The following is a 21,106-nucleotide window of genomic DNA, read 5'->3' on the forward strand; positions in this document are numbered from 1 at the left end:
CATGGAACAGGGACCACCAATCAGAAAATAGAAAAATACCATAAACGGTGATTTTCCCCGTCACACGTATAGGAGAAAGGAATGTCTGGAACATAACCTTTGAGTTACATCCATGTCTGGAAAAATCCAGACCCCCAAACCCATGACATATAGTCATAAATAATTATAACTGACCTTTACATCAGCATATACTACTAGCATATAGAAGGGAAAACCTAGAAGAAGACATGGTTTTCTCCATTTGTGGAGACAGACCCATTTCCCCTTAGGAAATGTACTTTCGCTTTGTATCCTTAAACTTTCCTTACAATAAATTCTCCATGCATACTTGCGGAGTGTCTGCCATCTCTCTCTGTTGCGTGGGCCAAGGGTTGTAATTCCTCGAAGCCCAGAACCCAAGAACTGGAGAAACACTTTAAAGTTAATGGACAGAACCGTGACAAGACCTTTAGGGGACACATTCAAAGTACAGCAGGGTTCTTTGTGTGACTCAGTGTGGTCCTAGGATTAGTGCCAATTTGCAAATTGTGATTGGTTTGCTATAGGGGACTTTCCCCTGTCCCCTAACCTTTTATTATGACAATTTTCAAAATAAAGAAAAATTGGAAGATAGAATCTATGAGCTACTTTCTACTATTGTTAATGTTGCATTATATTTGCCTTATCATCCACCCATCCATCTTATTTTATGACACATTTCACAGTAAGTTGTAGGCATTAGTATACTTTACTCCTAGACATTTTAGCATGCACACAATTAACTGGAGTTTGATATCTGTTTTCAGTTCCTTTTTTTTTTTTTGACACAGAATTTACATACAGTGAAATCCAAATCTTAAGTGTACCACTAGATAAATTTTGACAAGTGTATATGCCTGGGTTACCCAAACCCTTATCAAGATATTAAAAATTTCCATAGAAGATTTATTTTGTTAGTTTTTGTGCACACTAAATTCCAGACTTTTCCAGGTCTGAGTAAACTCTGGGGGCGGGGGAGGGGAGAATTACTTATTATAGTAAAAGGGATTTTAGGTGGGTTTTGTTTTATGGGTACAGAAACACATCTTAGATTAAGGTCTGCATCTGTGCTTTTTGTTATTCTAGTTTGATCTCAGTGACATTACAAGAAAGTAGAAATACTCAGAAGTGAAATGGCCAGTGCCTGTCAGGTAAGAGCAGGAAATAGGTCTATTTTTTTGATGTGTATCTCAACTACTTGGATTCCTTTATACTTTTGGCACTCAATAAATATTTGTTGCTGCCAGATGCTCTGACACAAAAATTTCCTGGATCTATTTTATGGCTATTGTTCGTTCACCTAGAAAATAATTGTGGGATCGTAGAAGTCAAAGCCATGGAGAGCGGCACACAAATTTCTCAGATGTTCATAATTCACTACTTGAAGTAGGGTTAAAGGTAGAGGGTATGATACTGAGAGCTGCTCAAAGGCACAGAGGTGAAGAGAGGAAAAAGAGCAGATAAATTCAGACAGAACAGTGCCAAGGCCCTAGAAGAAAAGAGGCCTACATTCTGAGTTCTCTTATGCTTCATATTGGAGTTCAAACCCAGTGTTTGACTTTTCCAGGGCCTGCAGGTGCATACAATGAGTAGTTACTGTTCCTTGAAAATGTTTATATGGAAAAATACTGATATGTTTATAGGAAGGGATATATTGCAAAGCAGTGGCATGATGTTTTCCTAAACTATAGTCAAGAAATTCAGATATATATATTTTAAATGCTACACCAAATTTCAACACCTTAAATGCTCACTGAAGGCCATTACAAATCGTGTGTATCATTCTTTATGAGTGTGATTATTGCCTGCAATAACTTCAAGTCAAATATGCTGGGTGAAATCTACCTCTGGATTGCCATCCTGGTCACAAATCTTTTTCTTCCCAGCTGGAAGTTTTCTCCGGAAGAAATAATAACAGTAATATTTTGGTCAGTGTTCAGTTGTGGAAAATAAAACTCTAGCTAGTTTAAACAGAAAGAGATTATCATAGAGTATTAAATGGCTTACAGAGTCTAGGTTGAGCTTCCAGGAATGGTTCCCAAGCCACACTGGCTGTCAAGGAATCATGCCTTTGCCACATGCAGGAAGCTCCAGAGCCTTTGCTATGAGCATAAAATAACCTACTAAGTTAGGAAATCTGTGCTACAGCAGCTGTTTCAGACTGTGCCACTGCAGTTCTAAGCCATGCCAACAGAAATGAATGCCAAATCCAAGTTTAATATCTGATTTCAGGAACTTAAATAAAATCTAGAACCCTAGGTGCAGGGGATTGGGAAATAATTTTTAGCTTTCTAGCCTCATTATATTAGAATGCGTTAGAATGCATGCTGAGTGACCAGTGTCTACTAGAAATATCTGACAGTTAAGAACTTATATGTGAGTCATGGTGATTATCTCTTTATATGAATGATCTAAGTCTTATAACTACCCAAATAGTTAGGTAGTTAGGTCCTATTAGTTTCATACTGTTATCATAGCTGCTTTCATAGATGAGATCTCTTGCTAGGAAAAGTTATTTGCTCAAAGTCAGGTCACAGAACAAGAACATGGTGAAGTTGAGATTTGAACTAAACTGTATTTGACTCTGAAGTCTAAAATCTGATTTTGGCTGGATGTGGTGGTTCACGTCTGTAATCCCAGCACTTTGGGAGGCTGAGGTGGGAAGACTGGCGTGAGGCCAGAAGTTTGAGACCAGCCTGGGCAATATAGTGAGACCCTGTCTTGACAAAAAAAAATTTAAAAATTAGCCAGGTGTAGTAGTGTGCACCTACAGTCCTAGCTACTTAGGAGACTAGGGCAGGAGGATTGCTTAAGCCCAGGAGTTTGAGGCTGCAGTGAGCTATGATCATGCCACTGCACTACAGCCTGGGCAACAGATCAAAATCCTGTCTCTAAAAAATTAAGTAATTAATTAAATCTTATCTCTTAACATTTATGCTATACTACTTCTAGTTTCTTCTCTAATTAAAAGAAACATTTGAATATCATCGAGACACTGTGCTAAGATCATACATAAACCTTATAAACAAAGATAGCATTGGTCTACTAGAGACAAAGTATATATACAATTATTATATAGGTAGGACATGAATGTCATAAGAAAGTATAGATAAAATCCTTTTGGAATTAGTTGTGGGAGAGATTTATTATCCTATGCCTGAGAAAATCCAGGAAGAATTCTAGCTTAAACTGGACTTTGAAGGATAAATGGTTTTTGAACATTCAGAAAAGGCAGAAAAAGGTAGTCCATAGTTATGGAAGTAGGAAATTCCAGGGCATGTCTGGACAAATTGCAAGTATTTCAGTTTGGTTAGAATGAACAGCAACTAAAATGGAGCAGAGGAAAATATGACTGGAAAGGCCTTGAATGCCAGACTAAGTCATTTGGATTTCCTTTTGTAGATGGTTGGAAGCCGTGAAGATCCTTGAGCAAAGGGGTCACGTGAGAACTCTGTGGTATGAAGATGACACTAGCATCTTTTGGATGATCTGGAGTTGGAAAACTAGAGATCAAATTAGATTGATGGGCTGATATAATAGGACTGATGAGACATCATAAAGGATTGCTCTAACTTGGTGACAAAGGGACTGAGAGGAACTGGGCATGAGGGTTATAATAAGGATAGCTGAACTCAGTAGTTCTTAACAACTAATTGGATGTCAATAGCAAGGAAGAGAGAAGAGTCAGATTATTCTGAGGTTTCCCTCCTGGGTCATGAGAAAGAGGTTTCCATTAATAAAAGTCTAGAAGGAAAAGAAGAACATATATATTAATACATGGGAAAGTAATGAGTTCAATTTTGGATTTTCAAATGAAAATACTGGTGGGATCCAAGAGAAATGTCCAACAAATTTGTAAATGTGGAACAAGGGATCAGAAGAAAAGTCAGAGCTAGAAACATAGATTTTATCTACATACAGCAGCAGTTCTCAGTCTAATTGCACATTATTTGTACCTAGAGAGCTCTAAAAAATACATGTCCTGGCCCCCTGAGATTCTGATTTAATTGGAAAGGCTAAACATTTTGATACTCAATCACTTTCATTGTAATATAGTTGTTATTCATTGATTTGGTCCTTTTTTGTCAAGGGGGATGAGTGCCGGATAATTCTAGTTGGTTATTTTGCTAACATCATTCCCCCAGATGCCTGGAGTCTTAATGAATGTTTGGGAGTGATTTGGAGGTTGGTAATGACAGTGATCAGGATGAGAAAAGAACAGTATTTATATATAGTTGTTGAAGTTTCAAAGGGGAGGGCATTGTTGAAGAATATTAAAAAAATATTCTGGAAGTGACGGCGTGGGTCCTGGAGAGCAGCCCAGCATTTCCCTCTCTGGATACATGGATCCAAAGGTGAGAGATGGAATGTTTGCTTTTTCTCAGGGTCCCTGTCACTTCACTTCTCTAATTAGTCTCTCTTTATGTGATAGAGTTAGGTTCAGAATAGCAATTTCCTTATTGGTTGCTCTGTTTTCCAAGAAGTAGAATTTTCAACAAAGAAACCTAGGAATATTTCCAATCATCTGCTATGTGAGAATCAAATGAGACTGTGTAATTAAGAGTATTTTGAAGAGGGAAAAGTGTTCCAGATGTCTTTATTCTTATTAATCACATTAAAAATAAGATGAAAACTGAAATCCCCATAAAATTTCTGCAAACGATGTCACTGTTCTTTTATAGGTAAGTAAAATTTTAATTAAAAAAGACCAACATTGCTGAGTAAATAAGTTCTTAAATTCTTTTTTTTTTTTTTTTTTTTGAGACAGAGTCTCACTCTGTTGCCCAGGCTAGAGTGCTGTGGCATCAGCCTAGCTCACAGCAACCTCAAACTCCTGGGCACAAGCAATCCTGCCTCAGCCTCCGGAGTAGCTGGGACTACAGGCATGTGCCACCATGCCCGACTAATTTTTTCTATATATTTTTAGTTAGTCCAGCTAATTTCTTTCTATTTTTAGTAGAGACAGGGTCTCGCTCTTGCTTAGGCTGGTCTCAAACTCCTGAGCTCAAGCAATCTTCCTGCTTCGGCCTCCCAGAATGTTAGGATTACAGGCATGAGCCACGGGGCCCAGCCCAGTTCTTAAATTCTTAAGCCCTTTTATACTTGGCCCTGTGATGCTGGGGCTGGGACTCTGCAGACTCCATTTCAACGTTGTCAGCTGCTTCCTATTTAGCTCTGCCCATGGAGGGTGTAGGAGGGAGACTAGAAGGCTGGAGGAGAAAGAAGAGACTTGCTCCTTCCTGTGGGCTTCCAGCTTTCTTCCTGCTTTCTTTCTGTTCCTGTGATTATCAGTTCAGCAACACTTCTTCATTAGGATGCTATAGTTTCCTCCTATAGGTTATCTGAAACTGGTATGCAGATTTTCCAACACTTGCAGAAAAAGTTTTATCATGTGCAATTCTCTTTGGCCCCTAACATAAGCACCAGGCAAGAGTCATTGCCTCTTCAGAGGTTTGGGTCCCCATGGGGTCCTTCCTCTACATTTCTAAGTTTTAACAACCTCTTCCCCAACTCTAGGGGTGGTAGCTGCTTCCTGCTTCTATAATATCTTAGAGTTCTCTTTTATTTTTCCAGTTTTCAATTCTTTGTATTACATTCTCTCTGTTCAAGCGACTGGTATGGTTTCTACCTTTTTGGTGAATTCAGACTAGTAGAATTATCTTACTGATTTTTTAATTAGTAGAAAATTTAGAGTTGTATCATAACTGTATATACTATATAGTGTTTACTATTTAGTGTATACTATTGTTATTTTGTTAATAATAATGACATATTATGCCAAAAATTAATTATAACATATGTATTACTTATAACAATAAAAATGAACTAAGTTTAGCTTTATGAAAAACTTGCTGCATTGCCCTTATTTTTTTCATTTTGCTTTAGACTAGTGAAAACTTCATCAAAGCCTCACTAGCCTGTGGAAGCCATTTGGGAACTACCTACTTAGTACAAAGGATTAGTCTTTGAATTAAAATGTTTCACTTTAGCCCAGACTCACAAGTTTAGGGGATATAATTGACATTTATGAACTTGAAATCAAGCCAGATTAAGTTAAGAATTTACTTTTGAAAGACAGAATATAAATGCCAATTATAAAAATTCAGTTTGAGGTGGTTAATTTGAAAATCTCTGAGATCAGCATTGTTCCTTTGGCATCTTTCTTCCTACAGCACCCTTAAATTTAAGATAGAAACCTTCAGTTTGGTCTCAAAAATTTACTTTCTTTCTTTATCTTTTATTTATTTTTCAGAGACAAGGTCTCACTCTGTTGCCTAGGGTAGAGTGCAGTGGTGTGATCATATAGCTCACTGCAGCCTCCAACTCCTGGGCTCAAGAAATCCTCCTGCCTCAGCCTCCTGAGTAGCTGGGACTATAGGCATGTGCCATTACACTTGGCTAATTTCTCTTATTTTTGTAGAGATGGCGTCTCATTATGTTGCCCAGGCTGGTCTTGAACTCCTAGCCTCAAATGGTCCTCCTGCCTTGGCCTCCCAAAGTGGTGGGATTATACTATACCCTGCCCCTTTATCATTTATAAAAAAATAAGCTATTCACATGAAAGACTTGTGTGAAGGAGGCTCTGAATTGTCACTCCTTCTAGAGACTTAACCTGTGCTGGACTTTCTTGGTCTCAGCAATTACTATGGTTTGAATGTGTCCTCCAAAGTTCACATATTGGGAAGTTAATCCTCAATGCAACAATGTTGGGAGGTGGGGCCTAATGGGAGGTATTTAGGTCATGCAGGCTCCACCCTCATTAATGGATTAATGCTGATTATAAAAGTGCTTGAAGCTGCAAATTTGATCTTTTGTCCTCAGCCTCTCTTGTTCAGCTTTCTACCATAGAATGATGCAGCATGAAGACCCTCACCAGATGCCAGCACCACAGTCTTGGACTACCCAGCTTCCAGAACCTTGAGCCAAATAAATTTCTGCTTATTATAAATTGCTCAGTCCATTGTATTCTGTTATAGTGGCATAAAATGGACTAAGCTGTGAAGTTAAAGTGAACCAGTTCTGTGGAAGGATAGTCTGTCTATCTGCCCATATCTATCCATATCTATCTGTCTAATGAAAGAATGAAGAAATGAGTAAAATAATGAAATTTAAAAAACGCTCTATCCCAATTTTTTAATTTTACTAGTTTAACTTGTCTCAGAGCACAACACAGCTTATTTCCATTAACTCATGTGCACATGTTCTTGTCTTCTTTTTTCTTACCACACGTCTTAGTGATCCAGAGAATTTTATCTTGTGTATTTTACCTCGTGTATCCCTAAATTTCTGTTTGCCTTTGTACTTTCAAAATCATAATGCTTAACTTTTAAAGTCTAAGTTATATGGTCTCAAGAGTTGATCTAGTCCAGGTGTGGTCTCACAATAACCTAATTTATAGGAGAGGAATTATTGTTTTAGATTAACACCAGTATTTAAGTTTATGGGGAAGTGGTGAGAGCCAGTAGTGACTTGACTTTGTTCTATCAATGTGACACCATTTTCTGGGTAGATACAAATCCTTTAAAACTAATCCAGTGATCTTAAAATTGTTTTGATGAACATAGATTCAGGGATACGGAAATAACACAATCCTAAATCATATATAAGCCAGACTATTTCAAAGTATTCAATCTGCTCTTCTAATTCTGGGAGTTTGCCATTTTCTTAAACCATAATTGTTGACTTTCTTTTATTTATAAATAATATAAATGGTGCTTTAAAATTTTTATTACCATTTCTTTGTTGGAGTGTAACACTTTGAATTACGTTTATTTCAACCAAAGATAATTTGTTTTCTCTGAACTTTGTTTAATTTTACTGTTAGCCTAATTCTAGAAACATGCCAGATTTAAGTTGTCGCAAATGAATATGATTGTTTTTTAGTTATTGATTTTAGCTATTTTCTTTTACTGATTTATAAAACCTTTTGAGTGTTTGTCAGAAAAACCTATGAATGATCCTTAATAATGAAAAAAATCATAAAAGTTAAGAAAATTGTATCAATTTACAACAAATTAATGAGCAAAGGTGGTTAAGTGTATGATGCTATCTGTAGTAGACACCTTGTATGATCACCGTCCATCTCAGAAGAATTGCCTATCACCTGAAATAATTTTCAGCACATGCAGTGGGCACCCAGCGATCACATCTATACAGTGACCTTGGCATTCTGGCTACAACTGACTTATCTAGGAGGGTATATCTAATCTACCCTTGGTCAATTAGATTCTTTCTCTCAAAAAATATAAAATTTAGAATTGAGACAGAGACCAGGATTTTTGGGAACTGAGTCAGATCAATGGCATTGCTCTTAAATAGAACCCATGAACTCCCGTTTTTGAGATCTTCAGAGTTGCTGTTTTTCTTATCCATCCTGAGTATTATGTTTTCAGATTTTTCTTGAATTATGTCAGTTATCCTAGTATCTCATTAATAAGTTTATATTTTGACTTAGACTAACCAGAATTGGTTCCAATTTCTTACCTAAAAATTACTCCAATGGAAGAAAAAAAGGTGTATGTTGGGGTGGGGGGCAGAAATTGAATGAAGAAGGGATGATTTCAAATTATTAGAAAGTGGAAAGTGGAAATAAACTGATTAAAACTAGGTTGAGAATAAAAATCTTAGACTGTTAAGGCTTCAGGGAATTTATTCTTTAAATACTGCTTCTAACCAACTGTTGTAAATAGTAAATTTTTTTTTGCTTTGATTTAAATGGCTTACTCCGATAATGCCAATATATTATTAACCTAAAATATATCTTTTAGGACAATTCATGATTATTACTACTGTTGGAAAACAAGAGAAACATATTAGTTTTATAGAGAAATAGAAACCATAGGGGAGATATACATATAGATAGATAGATAGATATAGATTTTTTTTATTGTGATAGGTATAGATATATACAAGAGAGAAGAAGATTTATTATGGGAATTGGCTCACGTGGTTATGGAGGCCAAGAAACCTCATGATCTGCTATCTGCAAGCTGGAGAACCAGGAAAAATGTGGCACTTGATGAAATTTTCACAGTGTATAAACCCATGTAAACAGCACCAGGATCATGAATACATTATTAGTTCTCTAAGAAGTTCCTCTTGTGTCACCTCTCAACCACTACACCCTCTCTGACTTCAACTGCTACAGATGAGTTTTGCCTGTTCCTTGAAATTTATGTAAATAGAACCATATGGTATAGAACCATATGGTATATACTCTTTTGTGTCTGATTTCCTTTGTTCAACATTTTTTAAAAGTTTGTTTTTCTTCATTTCTTAATGTTCAATATCTTTTTTTTTTTTTTTTTTTTGAGACAGAGTCTCACTCTGTTGCCCAGGCTAGAGTGAGTGCCGTGGCATTAGCCTAGCTCACAGCAACCTCAGACTCCTGAGCTCAAGCGATCCTCCTGTCTCAGCCTCCCGAGTAGCTGGGACTACAGGCATGCGCCACCATGCCCGGCTAATTTTTTCTATATATATTTTTAGCTGTCCATATAATTTCTTTCTATTTTTAGTAGAGGTGGGGTCTCGTTCTTGCTCAGGCTGGTCTCGAACTCCTGAGCTCAAACGATCCGCCCACCTCGGCCTCCCAGAGTGCTAGGATTACAGGCGTGAGCCACCGCGCCCGGCCTTAATGTTCAATATCTTGTTTGTGAATTTATTAATGTTTTTTCCATGCAGCAGTTCTTTCATTTTCATTGGTGTATAATGTTCTATTTTGTGAATATACCATAATTCATTTATCCATTCTGTTGGTGAATGACATTTTTGTATCTAGTTTTGGACTATTACAAATAGCACTTCTACAAGCATTTTTGTCCATACTCTTCAGTACATATCTGTATGCCTATCTGTGACTATAGACTAGAAGTAAAAATATTGAGTCATAGGGTATGAGTGTGTTCAGTTTTAGTAGGTACTGACAAACAGTTGCATAGAAGTTGTACCATTCTAAACTGTCACTAGGAGTATATGAGCATTCCTTTTGCTCCATAATCTCATCAACATTTGATGTTGTCAGTCTTTAATTTTAGTCAAAGTGGTAGGTGGGTAATATCTCATTTGTGAGTTTGATTTGTATTTCTGTGATGACTAATGAGATTGAATATTTTTTCATATTCATATAAATTGTTTGAATTTTTTCTGTGAAATGAGTCATTTTTCTGTTGAGTCATTTGATCATTTTTTTCCTATTGGGTTGTCTGTTTCCTTTTTTAAAAAATTGATTTATAGTTCATGCAAGTTCTTTGTTGGATATATGTATTGCTAATACCTTTCCACTCTGTAACTTGCCTTTTAATTTTCTTAGTTGCATCTGCTGGTGACCAAAAGTTTTTAATTTTGTTGTATTTATCAATCTTTTCTTTTGTAGTTAATACATTTTGTGTTCTGTTAAAGTAGTCTTTGCCTACTTCAAGATCATAAGGTTGCTTTGCAAATTTGTCTTCTAGAACTTTTATTTTAAACTTTCACATTTAGCTTTATAATCCACCTCTAACTGATTTTTCATAGGTATGAAATAAGGGCAAGATTCACTTTTCCATACAGGATATGGAACTATCCATATGGATATATACTATAGTGGTGTCACATTTTTCAAAAATCAAATGGACATATATTTGTAAATTAATTTTGTTTTATAGAACATTTATTGAGTACCTAATTTATGCCAAAAATTGTGTTTGGTACTGAGGATATGGATATAAATAATAGAGGTTCTCTTGGAAGATGGTCTTGGTTGAGTGGGGAAGATAAGTTAAATGATAATTTAAAATATAGTAATCATATTAAGAACTATGTGCTGTGAGGGAAGAAAATGTATTATTTGTGAAGAGATGAGGAAATCTGTCCTAGAGGAGGCATCACTTGAGCTGGGTCTTGAAAAATGAGTATAAATTTGATAAATGCATTCCATGTAGAGAGAAAAATACATGAAAAGACACAGGGTTGTCAAAGGATAGGTGTATTCATCAAATAGTGAAAGACTCACTATTTGAAGGAGCAGTGTGCAAGAAGTTGAGAGGGAGAAGGAAAGGGAAGACAAAGTAGGTGGGTGGATATGAGGCTAGAACATTGTAGGCAGTGAGGACTGCATGTGTAAAATTAAGTAATTATAAAAAACATGGCTTACTTATCAAATGATAAGAACTTTAGTATGTCTAGAAGATAGATTGTGTTTGCATGGGAGAGAGGTAAGAGAGGGAGGACCAGGGGAGAGATGAGGAGTGAATGCAGATGAGGATGAGAATTGGGTTGGATTTTATCCTGGAGAAACTGAGGAGAAGTTGAGTTTTCAACTAAGAAGTGGCATAATCACATTTGGTTTTTAGGAAGATGACCCTGTAGGAGCTTGGAGGACAGATTAGTAGGAAGGAGATCAGAAGATGGAAATATGTTAAGAGATACAAGGCTTGGCCAAGGTGTGGCATCGGAGATGGTGCCAGATATGGAGCTATTCTAATACATGGTCAAGAGATCTTGGTGACTGTGAAGGGTAAGGAATTGGCAGGTTGTGGCAGACAATTCCAAAGTTTATAGTTTGAGAGACTGAATAAATGGCCATGCCATCAACTGATATAGGAAATATGACAAGGAAAAGTTTTGGTGGTAGCAAATATTAAATTAAATCTAAACTTATTAAGTTTGAGATACTAGTGGGATAAGTAGTTAGAGATATCCAGGAAGAGTTGAAAATATGTGTGTGGAACTCAGGAAAGAGGTTAGGGGTACAAACATATATCTGAAAATCATCAGCGTGTAGAAGATAGTTGAAGCCACAGGGATGGATAAAATCATCCATGGAGAGTAGGTAGAGGAAGAAAAGAGTAAGTCCAAAGAATTAACCCAAAGTATCTGGCACACTTAAGAGGGGAACAGGAAAATGAGCTCGTGAAGGTGGAATTTTTTCACTACCCCTGTCTGTGGTTTCTAATTTTTCTACAATAGCATTATTTCTTGAGTAATGTAAAATAAAACTGAAAAGAAAGAACTAGTATGAAAGATAGGAGAAAAAATAGGGAAAGGTTATGTCTGGAAGTTAGAAGAAGAGAGGGCTTTAAGAAGTTAGGGGTGTGCACAGTTTTAGAAGATGGGTAAAATGAAAATAAACCATGTGATTTGTTAATTGCCATGGACACGGTCAGTAGAATGGCTTTTCTTTTGTCCTTTGCTTTTATCCAAATAGTATATCACAGGGTAAAAAGAAAACCCCAAAGAGTACATAAAAGCATCAGTCTTTTCTCCCTGCCCATGTTTATTCCTCAGAAGCAACCTATGTTTAACTGTGTTTTTCTAGTTATGAAAAAGTCTAAATATGTTTGAGTATTATCTACTTTAGATGATGACTATTGTGGTGGGCAGGATAATTCTAAGATGGCCTCCAAGGTTGCCTCCCCATGGTGTTCACACTCTGTATCATCCCCTCATCTTGAGGGAGGTGGACCTGTGGATATGAAGGGCTGTCACTCCAATGATTATGTTATCAGTTGACTTTCAGTTAATGCAAAGGAGATTACCCTGGGTAGGCCTGGTTTATTCAGGTGAGCCCTTAAAAGAAGGATTGGGCCTTTCCAGAAAAGGATTCTCCTACCAGCCTTGAAGAAGTAAGCTGCCATGTTTTGAAAGAAGAGGGCTACATGGCTAGGACCTGTGGGTGGACTTTAGTAGTGGACAGTGATACCTCGCCGACAGCTAGCAAGAGAATGGGGACTTCATTCATACACCTGCAAAGTTATGAATTCTGCCAACAACCAGACAATTTGAGAAAGGATCTCAAGTCTCAGATAAGATGAGATCCCTGGTCGACAGCTTGATTTCAGCATGGTGAGACCCTGAGCAGAAGATCCATAGCCAGACACCTGATCTATAGAAACTGTCAGATAATAAATTTGTGTTGTTTGAAGCTGCTACGTTTTTAGCAATTTGTCATGCACCAGTAGAAAACTAATAAAGCTTTAAACTTCCAACTATAAAAAAATTTATTTACTTTATCTCTACTTTATCTCCCTTCTCATTATTTATAATAAATATTATATTAATTTTAGTTCTTCAGATATTTAATTTTGATTGTTTAATCTTTCATGCTCCTATTGATTGTTCTTTCAAACTTAAGTCAGTATCTTGATTCCTGTTGATGTGAAAGGAAGATATTAGCAATTTTACTCTTCTTTCTCTCCAGCTGCTACCTTTCATTGGAGTGAGACTGCTGGTGGGAGAAACCTGGCTTCAATATGGGGCATCTGAGGATGCAGCTGCACAGCACCTGTTCAGAGTGAATTCTTATGGGTAACAGTCCATAAGCAATGTAGAGTCAATAAATTGGGATGTATGCTTTTGCTAGTTGGTGAAACTCAGCCAAACCTTTCAGGGATGCTCCACTCTGCCTAGGAATCCGTCATCTGAGATGCTCAGAGGAGACAAGTAAAAGCTGCCAGGAAAAGGCTAAGGGAAATTAAGTCTAGGAACTGTGCTTAGGCAGCTAATAGATAATTTAAGTTTATCTGATGTCAAGAGACTTAGTGAAGCTTAATTGAATGTTGGGAAGATAAGAAGTAACAGCTCCATTAATTGGAAACTACCAGCATCATCGGATTTTCTGATCCTCTTCAGTCTGCTTGTATCATTTGCTGTTAAAAAAGCCACATTTTACAGAGATCTTTGGAAGCCTAGTAGAAATGTCCTGCAACAGCACCTTCTATGTATTCCAAGTTATTACCATTAAAAGTCTTTTGTATGGCCAGATTTGTGTTTTGGGTTTGGTTTTAGGTTGATTCTAAAAGTTGAAAAACTGTTAACAGCATTTCCAATGTTATGACTGTATCATTGTTTTTGAATTGTAAGTAGAAGAAACCAACTTTAGATAATTTAAGCAAAGGGATTTTTTTCTTTTATTGGTGGGGGGAAGAATCTCGGAGAGATCCTGAAGTTGTTGGAAAGTTTAGAGAACCAGGCTCAGAAGGTAAATTCACTAAAGTGAATTCATGGTAGATATAAGTCCTAGGGTAAATAGTTTGATAGGATCCACCTCCAGGCCGTGGGAGGAATGGGAGGACAGGTAAAGGAAGAATCTGATCGCTCAGTGGGACTCTAGGGATTTCTTTGACTTCTATCAAGGGCTGGAGCAGGGCACCTTAATTGCGGTTCCACTGAGACTGTACCCGAGGAAAGAGAAAGATTTTCTCAAAGGAAGTGGAGGAATTGTTGGGAAAGATGACTGGATGCCGGGCAGTGAAAAAAAAAGTGCTGAGGATCACATGCTGTCTAACATTAATAAGCCTAAGGAGAATCTAGGTCTTTTCAGGACCACAAAGGCCTAATTGAAAAGCAATATGTGGGGAAGGAGGGATATCATCAAACACTAGCCTAGACTAAAAAAGTAATGTCTCTGTTCCCTAAGCTAGATCAGAAAAGCACCTGTAAGGATAAGTCTGGGAGTTTAGACCTTTCTGCTTTAGAATGGTCATGTTCCAAGTAGTGAAGGGAGATGAGAGAGGATTTCAAAGTATTTCTTGCTTGCCTACAAAATTTTTTCCATCTTGTTCAATTAATTTCAGATTCAGCAGTCAGAATATTATTAAAATATTATTTCTCTTAACATGTGCCTACATAATCAATCTCGTCTATCACTGATTAAATAAAATATGAGACATATTCTGTCTTATTCTCCAACTGCTCTCTGCCTAGACACCAGGCAGAGGGCAGATAGCTCTCATTATTTGCAATCTGACTGTCCCTCCTTTGTTGTAGTGCTCTGTTTTCAGATTGCAGAAAGAGGTATTTGGATTGAGAAATCCTCTTCTTCAAGGTACAAAATATACAGGAAACTACTTTCCGAATTTCTAAGAACTTGTTTTTTTCTAGCTTTACTGAGACAATTAAAGCTGATAATTGGTAATTGCCTTGCTACTTCAATAGGAAAATCCTCTTGCCTCAATTAACATGAAAGTGGATTTCTTGGCTGTAATTTGGATGGCTGTATACGTTCTTCACTTAGTTTGTCAGATCTTTGGTATAAGATTCTTTAGAAGGAAAGTAAATATCAAAGAGGGGGAAGCCTGCTTTCACAGTTGTGAATATTCGGTGGGGATGTGGTTGTGTTGTATGCCTGAGAATTGTTTACCATAAAGATAATGTGATTGACTTTGCTATCATCACTTTAAAAAATAGTCAACTGCCATTTGAGAAAAGAAAAAAATTCTCAAATTAGATTTTTCTTCCCTTTTAAAAATGGAGATGTTTTGTAATTGCTCAAGAAAAATGAAGCATATATGATTTCTTTAGGCAGATGCAAACCTAGAGGCAGAAGACTAAGTAGTTTTATCTAATTGTGCTCATTTGAAAATAAGTAAAAGCTTAGTAAAGTAATGTCTGACTGGATTTTAATATTCTAGATTTTTCAGCTTTATAACTGAATTTAAAGTGCCTATGTAGAAATATGTTTCAGTGATTTGGGGGGAAAAGAAAAAGTTCTTTTGGGCATGAAACAAGAGAACCCATTCCGTCTTTAGCTACTCCCTCTCACTTTTGTGCCTTTCTTTTTTCTGAGCCAATTTTTTCTTTTCCCTTTAGAGAAACCTGAAGGTCATCCATGATTTCCCTTTCTGTCTCATCTTCCACAGTGATCAATGTCCTCATAAATATCTCTGGAATCCACCCCATTCTTTCCATTCCCACTATCCAAGCTCAGACTCGCATCATTTCCTTTGGTGACAACCATGACAGTTTCCAGGCTCAACTTCTTACATCTCGATCCACTTTTTTCATTGGTACCAGAGTTCTTGTTCAAAAATGCAAAACTTACTTGCTTAAAATCCTTCAGCAATTCCATCTCAGTTGTGGAATGAAATCCAAACTTAGTTTGGAATGTAAGGCCCTCCTTGATACATATCCTGTGCACTTCTCTATCTTTCTTACTGACCACTCCTACCCACACATATTTCAGCAACACTGAACTTTTCGTAGTTTCCCAGATACTTCCTACTCTTCAAAACTTTTATGTCTTTTCCTGTTCCCTCTAATGTAATGTCCCCATTGTTCGCCTAGGACACTTTTGTTGAGACATTCCTTCTCTGTGTTGCCTTCTGATACTCCCAGCAGAATGAATCACCCTCTATCATATTATCTTTGCATACACTGTATTACTCCTCTATTGTATCACTTTTGTATAGCTTTTTTTTTAGAACTGACTGTACCATTTTATCATTATTTTTTACTCTTCCGTTTTCCTATTTGTCTCTCAGTTTCTTGAAAGTAGAGGCTCTGGCCCAGCAACTAGTTCAGGACCTGTTACAAATAAGATGGGAATAACTGTAGAACTGAACAGAATTCCTAAGCAATGGCTTGAGTTTTGTTTTCATACAATACTGGCAATCATTTTCTAATAATAATAAAGCTGCCGTTTTTTTCTCCAGTGTCAGACACTTTGCTGGGTTCTTTACATTCCTTGTTCCTAATCTATAGAAAAAATACTTGTAAAAAAAGTTAACACTCTTGCATTTAACAAAGGACCAAATTGAGTCTAAATTGTTAAGTAACTTTCCTAAAATTACGTTGCCATTAAGTGACAGGGCCTAAAAATAATCTAAGTTAAATCTATTTGATTTCCAAATCCATGCTTTCTCTGTATCATAGTTCTCTTTCCTTCCTTGGTCATCTGAGTCCTAATTCTTTAGGGGCAGCAACACACCTAGTAAATGTACAGCATTGAATATGGTATACAAAACGTATTAGTAATCTATTGCTGTGTAACAAATTAATTCCAAATTTAGTAGCTTAAAACAACATTTGTTATTTTATAATCCTGAAGGTCAGGAATCTGGGTACAGTTTAGCTGGGTCCTCAAGGTCTCTCATGAGATTTGAGTAAAACCATCGGCTGGGCTGCTGGCTCACTTCCAAGCTCACTCGTGATCGTTGGCAGAATTCAGTTCCTCCATAGGCTTTTGGATTGAGGGCCTCAGTTCCTTGCTGGCTATTGGCTGGAGGCCTCCCCAGGACTTTGCCAACTGGGTCTCTGTAGGATAGCTTTCATCATCTGGTGGTTTCCCACAATGAGGATGAGAAGAAGAGAGAGAGTGAGCACCCATGGCAGAAACCACAGTCGTTGTAATGTAGTCTTGGAAGTGACATGCCATCACTTCTGCCATATTCTATTCTGTCAATATTTCAGCCCACATTCCAAGGGAGGGGATTACATAGGGATGTTAGCACTAAGAGGTAAGGATCATTGGGACTTACCTTAGAGGCTGCTGCCAACTGCACAAAGTAAATTAAAGCTTTTACTTTTAAGGCCAGAATACAATACCACAGAAAGGTGTATTTATAAGAAAGAGCCGAGACTAGGACTGAGAGAAAACACAATCAGTGGGAAGGGATGGAATTTCATTATAGATTTCATTCTATAACATGGATTATACAAATCCGAATGAAAGTTGGAAAAAAGCCCCCTTTTTTGGAAGGCTACAAAGCTGTATCTGAGAAAGTGTGGTAATGGCAAAGCTTTGCTAGAATAACATATTGTTGGCTCTACCATGTTGTATGTAATTCATAGGCATAACAGAACAGCTGTATATACTTTCTTAAAAAAAACAAGAATCCTGCTAAAGCTGTTTAATATGTCTATATCCTGCATGTGGCCAAATTACCAAAATAGACCTACGTTTATATGCACTGTTATCTATGAAACAATCAGAAAGTTCCATCTCTCATCTAATGCTCACTTAAGACACAAAAGATGTTGATGAGCAAATGCAACGGAGTGGCCCAAATGTACTTTCTTTAGGGGTTTTCTTTCTTTTTTAAAGTTAGGCATACCATTAAAAGGCTGGGTGCATCTGGCGAATGACAATTAGCAGATCAAGAAGGTGTAGAATAATTTTGTAGATTTAAAAATGAGGACTGCATATGAAATGTAACATTTCATCTGTATAGTTTTATAGTACTATCTGATTTATTTTGGCAATGGATTGACGAAGTCTAACATTTTGTTGTTGGTAATATATTTTATAAGTTTATAAGGAAAACGAGGACAGATGGATTATTCTTACAGGTGCTAATGCTGAGAGTATGTATAAAATAGAAACTTTGATGATTAGAAAATTAAATTATTTTAAGGCTAGTGATTAAAACATGCAAAGTAATATGTAGTTGGATTCAATGTAAGTTTTACCTTCTCTTAGAGATGTGAGCCTAAATGAAGAAATTAGGGATAGACAGGCATGTAGCATAGTGGTTAAGAACATAGACACGAGGATTTCAGCCTGGCTTCCATACTTTTGTTTGTGACTTTGAATAAATTACTTAATTTCTCTATGCCCCTCTTACAATGAACATAACTATATATGGTTGTTGTGATGATTAAATTTATTCGTATGTTAAATGTGTTTAGAAAAGTGCCTTGTATGCTGTAAGCCTTATATAACTGTTTATGATGATGATGATTACTGTTATTATATTCTGTTGTTCTATGTACCCCTAACAGACTTTAATATCTGTTCATATTTAGCAATCTGTTTGCCTACTAATATTTTCTCCGTGATTCACACTAGAGACTTGGGTTACCTCAGGGATGAACATACCTAATTTAAAATGCTTTTGATAATACTGCTAAGTATCAAAATTATCCAAATTGTAATTTTTAGAGTGATGTCAGTTTAAAATCTTATTTATTTTATTATTTATTTAATATGAACTTTGCATGTTTAGGTTGTAGAGATTAATTTATAATATGTGACAACTTTTGGCAAATCAAAGGATCTGATTCAATGTTAAAATACTTTGAATATGAAACTATAGGTTTTTAGTATGCTAAACATTTTTTAGCTTCTAATTTAGAGAAATTAGAACTGCTGTCCTCAAAATTGGATTTGTGGGTATACTAGTTTTCTAGGGCTACTATAATAGAATACCAGAGGCTTGGTGGCTTAAACAACAGAAATTTATTTTCTCACAGGTTTGGAGGCTAAAGGTCCAAGATTAAGGGGTTGGAAGGTTTAGTTTCTCCTGTGGCCTCTCTTTTTATCTTGCCGATGGTTGCCTTCTTGCTGTGTCCTCACACGGTCTTTTCTACATCTGTGTGCATCCCTGAAGTCTCTTCTTCTTTATTTTATTTATTTATTTATTTATTTTTTTGAGACAGAGTCTCACTCTGTTGCCCGGACTAGAGTGCCGTGGCGTCAGCCTAGCTCACAGCAACCTCAAACTCCTGGGTTCAAGCAATCCTGCTGCCTCAGCCTCCCAAGTAGCTGGCACCTCAGGCATGCACCACCATGCCCAGCTAATTTTTTCTATATATTTTTAGTTGCCCAACTAATTTCTTTCTATTTTTAGTAGAGACGGGGTCTCGCTCTTGCGCAGGCTGGTCTTGAACTCCTGAGCTCAAACAGTCCTCCCGCCTTGGCCTCCCAGAGTGCTAGGTTTACAGGTATGAGCCACTGCGCCTGGCCAGTGTCTCTTCCACTTATAAGAACACCAGTCATACTGGATTAGGGCCTCCACTCTAAAGGCCTCATTTTAATTTAACCACTTCTTTAAAGACTGTCTCCAAATATGGTTACATTCTGAGATACTGGAGGTTGGTACTACAACATATGAATTTTAGGGGACACAATTCAGTGCCCCATAACAGTGGGCATGCCATGAGAAATTAAAATTATCCAAATTATAATTTTTAGAACAATGTCAGTAACTCAAAAATGATAGTGTTATTTGAAAAATAACTTCAGTCAGAACATTAGTACCAAGAAACAGCTAATGAAATAATTACTTTAGGTAACAAATTACACCATCTCCTTTTGTCTTTTTAAAATGTTTTTTCTTTTTTTTTCCTCTGTAAGTTCATTTTATACACTGATCATATAAAGAAAGTCAATAGTAATTAATTTTTTCATTTTCCAAGCATTTATTATGCATCTTCTATGAGTCAGTCTGAAAAACTTCCTTTAGTATTTCTTGTGAGGCAGGTCTGCTAGCAACAGACTCTTTCAGTTTTTGTGTTTCTGACAATGTCTTTATTTCATCTTCATTTTTGAAAAATAGTTTTACTGGATATAGGATTCTTGGTTGAAAAATTTTTTTATTGTAGTACTTTGTATAATTTCACTGCTTTTTGTCCTACATTGTTTAAGCTGCACAGCTGTTAATCTTATTGTGGTTCCCTTGTATGTAATGAGTCATTTCTCTCTTGTGACTTTTTAAGACTTTCTCTTTGTCTTTTAACATTTTGGTCTGATGTGTCTGAGAGTGGATCTCTTTGTGTTTATTCTTCTTGGGGTTTGTTGACCTTCTTGGATGTGTAGATTAGTGTTTTTCATCAAATTTGGGAAATTTTTATCCATTATTTCTTTGAATTTTTTTTTGTCCCTTCTCTCTCTTCTCTCGTTTTGTTTCTCCCATTATGTGTTTGTTGGTAGGATTATTGGTGTTCCATCATTTCTCTAAGGCTCTGTTCATTTTTCTTCATTCTTTTTTCTTTCTAGGCATAATCTCTCCAGAATGCATAATCTCTGTTGATCTACCTTCAGATTTGAAGATTATTATACCTGTCAACTCAAATCTACTTTTTGGCCTCTTTAGTTAATTTTTAAATTTCAATTATTGTGCTTTTTAACTCCAGGATTTCTATTAAAATAATTTGTCCCTTTATTGGTATTCTCTATTTGATTAGTCATTGTTATACTTTTTCTTAACCCTTTAAACATGATTTCCTTTATTTATTTGCACATATTTATAATAGCTGCTTTTGAAGTCTTTGCTGGCTAAGTCTATCATCTGAGTCCCCTGCAAAGATAGTTTTTATTGCCTCCATTTTTTTCTTGTATAGGTCATACTTTCCTCTGTGTCTTTACATGTCTTATTTTTCTTAAGAAGTAGACATTTTAGATAATACATTGCACAACTCTGGATATTGATCTCTTCTCCTTTACTTTCTAAGAATTGTTGTTATAATTGTTTCTTTGATTGTTTATTTGTTAGTGACTTCTCTGGACTAAATCTATGATGACTATTTTTCTTGTAGTAGGCAGTCGCTAATGTAACTGTTCAGATTTTTTTTCTTTATTTTTATCTCTTAGTCTGGCTTTTTAGGGGATGCT

General features: G+C 36.4%; 1 long non-coding RNA gene across 1 annotated transcript in view; it reads left to right on the forward strand.

Moving 5' to 3' along the window:
• Positions 1-13,214: 13,214 nt before the first annotated feature.
• Positions 13,215-21,106, forward strand: part of LOC138379161 (uncharacterized) — a 123,319-nt gene continuing 115,427 nt past the window's right edge. Inside the window, exon 1 of the long non-coding RNA XR_011231975.1 lies at positions 13,215-13,302. This is a non-coding gene — a long non-coding RNA (uncharacterized lncRNA). The remainder of the gene's footprint in view (positions 13,303-21,106) is intronic.

The sequence above is a fragment of the Eulemur rufifrons genome, chromosome 2, assembly GCF_041146395.1.
Source record: "Eulemur rufifrons isolate Redbay chromosome 2, OSU_ERuf_1, whole genome shotgun sequence".
Classification (NCBI taxonomy): domain Eukaryota; kingdom Metazoa; phylum Chordata; class Mammalia; order Primates; family Lemuridae; genus Eulemur; species Eulemur rufifrons.